This window comes from Leptodactylus fuscus, chromosome 3 (genome assembly GCF_031893055.1).
Source record: "Leptodactylus fuscus isolate aLepFus1 chromosome 3, aLepFus1.hap2, whole genome shotgun sequence".
Taxonomy (NCBI): Eukaryota; Metazoa; Chordata; class Amphibia; order Anura; family Leptodactylidae; genus Leptodactylus; species Leptodactylus fuscus.
The window spans coordinates 46,200,853-46,208,557 of NC_134267.1; positions in this window are offsets into that span (position 1 = coordinate 46,200,853).

Sequence of the window (7,705 nt, forward strand, 5' to 3'; positions counted from 1 at the left end):
CAGCGATATCGCAGAAATGGAAGCACTGATAAACAAGGGGAACACACCATTTGATTGGGGTGACCCTAACCTATCCATCTGTAGGGGGAAGACCTGCTCTCCGTTCAGTTGACAGACTCCTTTTAAAGGAATACTATTTAATGCAACTTCTCATTGGCGATCAGTGATAGTCTTTTGATTCCTGTTTTGTCTTGCAAGTTTTATGTTCTCCTGCCTGATACTTGTAATGTGTCAGGGCTCGTTCACATCTGCGCCCGATCTCCATTCTGCAGGTTTCCGTTTCCTGCACAAAACAGAGGCAGGAGACAGAAACCTGCAGGACTTTTTCTCACCCATTCATTTGAATGGGTGAGAAAGCTGTCCGGCCGTGAGCGTTTTATGCTCTCCGCCGTGAAACCGGGTTTTTTAATCCGGACACAGAGTCGGACATGCAGTACTCTGTGTCCGGATTTTAAAAAACGGTTTCGCGGCGGAGAGCAAAAAACGCTCACCGCCACACCCGGTCTGTGATTTCCGTCTTCTTGCATGCAGAACCACAGAACGGAGTGCCGAACGCAGGTGTGAACCTAATGTCAACCTGTTTTGCCTCATAACCTAACACCTCTTATCTTCATTGTACCATATATCAGTTCTTCCTGACCTCTGTCACTTGAGCTGCCGTCACAGAAAAAGGGGTTCAACAGATTTAATGTGCCATCCGCACTGGTGATTTCAGGGGGTACCGCAGTAACCTGAACGCTTCCATGAGCCATATCATGTTATCTTGTGGTATTATACAGAAGAAGCCAGACAGGACAAGTCATTTGGTGGCATCTAATGACTATCCTACTAATATTATAAATGTGAAAGTTTGTGTGTTTGGATGTTTGTGAGTTTGGATGTTTGTTCCTCAATCACGCTAAAACGCCTGGACGGATTTGCGTGCAATTTTCCACAAACATAGTTTTCCCTTAGGATTGAGTCACAGGCTACTTTTGGTGCCACTAAACAACATGGCTTCCTAGCAGGAGACTCACAAAAGCAGGACTCCTAGCCCCAGCTATAGACTCACACACACTGCCTGGCATTGCCTGCCTCAACCTGCCTGCACACTCCTTACTGTCTCCTCAGGAGTAGCCCTCACTCTACTCACTCACATTTACATATAGCTTTCCACTATACATACACAATACAACACATCACATTGTAATTACATGTATCTCCTATCACTGCTATATACAGTACCTGATACATATACTCCTGTACACAGGCTGTATATACTATATAATTACATGTATCTCCTATCACTGCTATATACAGTACCTGATACATATATACTCCTGTACACAGGCTTTATATATACTATATAATTACATGTATCTCCTATCACTGCTATATACAGTACCTGATACATATATACCCCTGTACACAGGCTGTATATACTATATAATTACATGTATCTCCTATCACTGCTATATACAGTACCTGATACATATATACTCCTGTACACAGGCTGTATATACTATATATTACATGTATTACCTATCACTGCTATATACAGTGCCTGATACATATATACTCCTGTACACAGACTGTATATACTATATATTACATGTATCTCCTATCACTGCTATATACAGTACCTGATACATATATACTCCTGTACACAGGCTGTATAACACATCACATTGTCTGTATCACAACATACACAATATAACACATCAAATCACATTTGCTAGCCCACCAAACTTTTTAAAGCACTTTTACAGTTTCACACGTCTGTGTCCGCCCAATACTCAACTCACCGCAGACGAAGTCGTGGGTAAAAGCTAGTTTGTAATATTTCTGATATATCTACCTTTTCTGAAAAAGGATAAAGAAGCCCAAGACAATTCTGAATATTCAACGGACTTTATTAAAACGTTATTGTTTACAATATAAAATATGTCAAGAATTCCATAAACTTTAAACCAAAACAACATGGAGACAGGAGCAAACAGAGCGTACATTGTCTGCCCTAACTCACAGTAACAGAAAACAGATGCAGCAAAGGAATTCTGGTTAATATGACATACTATATAACATCTTCTTAGCTTCCGGAGATCTGTAATACTTCGCACTAGCAAATCAGTACAGATTTATTGACCAAAGAATACATCAAGGCAAGTTTTAGTTCTACCAAAGACATGTAAAGCAAAGCTTCATAAGCCATGTACACTTTGCCATCATTTTTGTAGTTTTCCCATGAAAATAAAAATGAAGCAACTTTGCAAATGGACTTAATTAAAATATAATTTACTTTGGTGTTTTCAGCTTAGTCATGTAACGCCCTTCTATTTGCCCTTTCCTAACTTACTTTTGCACTGTTTTTTAGGCTTGATTCACATCTGCACAGGGGTTTCCATTTGGGGGTCCACCTCAGGAAATCTAATTCGCAAAAAAACCCAGCTATCTTAGGAAACCCACAAACCTCATAGACTATAATGGGGTCTGTGTGGTTTCCACACGAAACATGCAGAGAGAAAATTGCTGCTTGCAACGCCTATCTCTCAACATTTTACATGCGGAGAGGGGAACGGAATATCCAAACGCACATGTGAACCGGGCCCATCATGGGATCAGAACAAGAAACTGAAAAGCTAATAGAATAAAGAAAGCAGATACAGCGCCCTCTTTCCGCATCCGTCACCATTCACGAAAATGTTAAATGGAAGCTTCCTTTGTCTTGTTTATTTTAGCCCAGGACTTTCTCTTCTGTTGAAATATTAGAGACAAATACCGAACAACAAATAAAAAAGAGGTATAGTTGTGGTATTTTATACCCCCTAATAGGGAGACAATAAACAGGCCCTACCTGTTTAAGTGTCCTTACCATAATAGCAAACAACTCAAAGCAAAACAAGGTAAGTATGACACCTTAATATATAAAAATAACAAATGAAGCAACTATTACAATAACATATCAAAAAGCTTTATTAAGTATCAAAATTGGACATACATGTAAAACACAAGTGCATATACAGGGAAATAAGATTGGAGAAAAATAGGGTACCAAGATGGAATTAGATCCCCATGTATTGCTGCAAGACACCTACAAAAGGTATATATAAAGTAATATGCAGTGGCAGTAAAAAATGACAGTCAGACGTTTCCCACAACAAGTGGGGCGGTCCCTACACATATAACTATTGTATGCCAATGCGTTAGATAATAAATGAACCCTGAAAAAACAGGGAAGTGTGTCCTGAGCCACAAGTAGCCGTACGGAGCAATTTCAATACCACAAGCAGCACAGAATACCAAAGTATATAACACTTACCCATGTGGGTGGTGTGATGTGAGCAACCAGGGGACCGGTCCCTACTCTCCAAGGGGGTGTTTGGTTGTCTGTCTGCCCATTCCCTGAGCTTGAGGACTGTTTTTTTTTCCCCTACTTGGAATTCAGCCTGGCTGAATATAGGGTATCTGCAGTGCTCCTATTAACCCCTTCCCGACGGAACAGGAGCACTGCAGATCCCCTATATTCAGTAGACCGGGCACTTTCAGACACAGGGATACCTAATGTGTTTGTGTTTCACAGTCATTTTCTACTTATGTATGTATTCTAGGGAAAGGAGGGATTTACAACTTTTATTTAGTAAGACATGACTGTAGGTATCAGGGTTAGTCTGTAGACTGTCACCCAGGAGACCCTACATAGAATTTTAAGCAAATCTATTGGCAAAGTTGGTTCATTTTCTACTTTAGATGCGCTGCAGAAATAAAAAATAATAATTTAACAGATTACATAACCTTTAAAATTAATTTTCAGGGCGATATATGAATATTCTTTTTCATTCAGTTTAGAGATAAAGCGCTATAGAAAAATATAGTCTTACGAATTTCGTGTTTGATCACTGTTTATGCACAAACAAAAAATCTGTTTTTAAGTATTCTAAACGTCTTGTTTGGCGCAAACTGAGATTGTAGTAATTGTAGCGTTATTGGCCTGATAATGGTCCTACCACGTTCTTCATGCATAGAAATGAGATGTTTCTAATGTAAGGTCTTCTAGACATGCCAAGAAAAGTGGCTCTATGACAGTCACCTTAAAGGTTTCAGCTGCTCTGACATAGTCGCATGTTAATGGCCACTTTCCCATGAGTTGCAAGTTGACAGTAATTTGGGGTGATCTCCGCCATACTGTGCAATTAACCAGATATTGCAACATTTGTCACAATGTACAAAACGGCTTACTATATTACTCCGGACCACGTACGGAAAAATAGTCACATGACGGTTGTCACTCCAATCATTGAAATAAATCACAGACTGGTAACGGCCTCACCTTAATAAATACATAACCAGGACGTGGAAATCTTCCTCCTCGAGCCACTAGACAACACTCTAAACATTAAGTGTAGGTAAGGGTTAATAGATCTATGACACAGTGGATGCATATATGCTGTATTATAAGTAAAGGTGTATTAGAAACAATAACTGGAGCAAATACAAAACCGAATTCTGACAAACGTCGTCATGATTTAAGGCAAATATGTACAAAGAGTAAGAAGAAAACATTTCAAAGAAATGCCTATAAACCTTCTAAAAAATAATCATTCTGCTGAGAAACGGTTTTGTATATGTAAGAGGCCGCTAAATAGTAAAGTCCCCGCATAAACAAAGAATATAAAGGTAGAAAAAGAGTTCATCTCACAGATGTCAATGAGGCTTGTATTGAATAGGTTTTCTCTGTTCGCAGCGCACCACGTCAATGACTTATGTTGGGGTAAGGGATAATAAGGCTGAGAATACATGTCAGAAAGGCGTTTTATTAATAGCTCGCTCTACAAACCCCCATAGAGATGTATACTCCGTTCAGCCGAGCATGCATGTGTTCACAATAGGCCGCAACGGTCCGATCCTTATCTTCCTCGTCATTTGACGGCCAGGCAGTTCCCCTGAAATTAGCAGGTTCCACTGACATGTCTAACGTGGCCTGCTTTAATCCCTATAAGTCTAAAGCCCCCTGACGGCAAAGCATCGCGGCTCTTCCCGCAGTACTTTAGACAGAAAGTTTGCCGAGGTTTCCTCCGCAAACTTTCTGTTACAATTATACCTATGGGGAAACCACTTGCATTTCCATAGGTATAATTGACATGCTGCAATTTCCAAAACCGCTCCCATTTTTGAAATGGCGGAGTGTCTGTGCCATGGTTTTTACCGCAAAGTGTCATGGGATTCGCTAGAATCCCATCCACTTTGCCCTTATTGTAAAATGCCGCTATTCTTTGCGGTGTTTCCATCCTGTGGGGCTCAGGCCTAAAGCACAGAAAGCAATGTGTGTGCAAACTATCAGATAAACAGATAAAGACCTGAGACCAAATCATATCAGATTAATATACAGATTGCACAGGTAAGGATACAAACCAGAACCAGGAAATATAAACAGTTTATAAACTCTATGTAATCTGAAGTGCTGCCTGTACCAAGTAGACTCAAAAGGAACTTGCAATATAAAGATTAGTCAAATATTAACTAAAAAGTCCGGCAAATAAAAATATAGCAAAAGTCGTGATTTAGAAAGAGGATACAATTGTATAATAGAAAAAATACCAATTTATTGTATATGGATAGAATGGACCACTGGGATTCAAACATAGGTAACATTTCATCTACTTCACAAGTAGGACGGGTTGGCCAGTACAACCTGACGTTTTTGGATAATGTGTCATTTGTTGACTTCCCTTTTACAGCTTTTTTTGTTTTTCTTTGTTCTATATTTAATGCAACTTAGAAAAGTTTACAGGGGATAGCTACTATGGGAATCCATTTGTGTTCTAAGGTGTCGAGATGAGATGCTGATCTATTTCTTGGTAGCTCCAACTATTAGCTGTAATCTGTGGGGTAATCAAATATCAAGTGTTCAGTTCCCTGGTAGCGCCACCACAGGAGATATAAAGAATTACACAATGTTCATTTATATCAATGGACTATCCATGTAACAGATATGTTGGTTCCTCCAGGAGCTCCCGGCTCTGGCTAATAGATGAGGATGCAAAATGGTGGACACAGTCTAACTTAAAATTGCTGAAACTAAGCTATGTTACCACTAAAATAATACCAATAAATGTATAAAGCATGAAAGGGGTTATCCAGTTTAAAAAAAAAATATATGGGCCAAATAACAGGATAAATCAATACAAAAAAACTTCTCCATATATATCCTGTCTTAATTCAGCACAATTTATTTTCAGGTCATTAACCATAGCTGTGACGTTTCGTTTGCAAGCTCACTAGCCTTCAGCGAGCAAATGAAACATCACAGCAGTACGTGATCTACTGGCCTCTTGAAGCCACTTATGGGAGTGATTTATAGCCAGGTCAGATAGGTGGAGGAGAGCGAAGCTGCGCGGACTGAAGAAGTGGGACACAAAACAGACCCTGTAGTAGGGAGGGACTCCGAGTGAGAGCGACAAGTAAAATAAAGCCAAGCAGATGCTGCACAAGGGAACGTAGAGTATTTAGCACTGCTGTGGGTATATTTGCAGATAATTTTCAGAAGCTGGATAACCCCTTCAACAAGTATGGAATATGATACAGATCAGTTACTTAGGTTAGTCTACCATATGGTCAATTGTGCAAGACTAGTCACAGATTCTGCCGTCATATCACCAGATATCAGAAAGCCCCCCTGAATATCAGCTCTGTGTACACAGCACCGATACCTGAAATACACTTTCACAATATATGAATAATTATATGGAAATCTTCAGAATGTGTTACAACTTGTTTTAACAGTACATGAAGTTTGGCTGAGGATCAGCACTACCATTGTATCAGTTCACAGAGATGGGGTATGGGATCACGCTTAAATCTATGTCAACTTTGCCAAACCTTTTTTATACTGCAATCACGTTGCAATAATCCATGGGCAGAGGACACCAGATCCTGTTCAAGGGCATGTGGTACATAATACTCCTATTCTTCCAAAATCAGGTTTAGCAGAGTACAAAAGTACAAAGACATGTTTTCTTATGTACCGAATCCATGCACTAAACTTTCACTTTTATCACATTAGATAATAAATGACTATGTAACAGAATGTTTTTCATTGTGCAACTAAATCTAAGGAATAAAAACGTGGGAAAATAAATAAAGTTACATAAAACTAATTTATGTAAAATATGTTATAGAGCCCCTGTAGCATGTGCAAACTATGTCACACAAACTTCAGGACTGCGGATATAGAAGTAAGATATAAATCATATCAGAATATTCCTGACTGATATAACCTATTAAAGCTGGGGTCTCACGTTGCGAAAATGCTACGTTTTATATTACCTGCAAAGTGGATGGGATTCTGGCTAATCTCATCAATATATTGGCAGAAAAAAAGTCATCAGCGTGTCAATTATACCTACAGAAACGCTGGAATTTTTCGTATAGGTATAATAGGGGCAAAGAGTTCGCAGAGCAAACTCTGTGGACTTTCTGTGAAAAACGATATGGAAAAAAATAAAAATTCAATGTGTTTCCATTGCGGTCTTTTCCACTGCCTTTGTTTACTTGGATTCGCTGCCTGGGGCCTTAGCCTATAGGAGTTTTATACCCCTAAGAAGTTGAATAGAGTAGTTCAGGATCACGTCACAATATATTCAGTTTTAGTGGAGTTCCTATGCACCAAACAGTCCTTCAATGGATTCCACTGTGAGGCTAATGCTCCACGTTGCGGAAACGCAGCTTT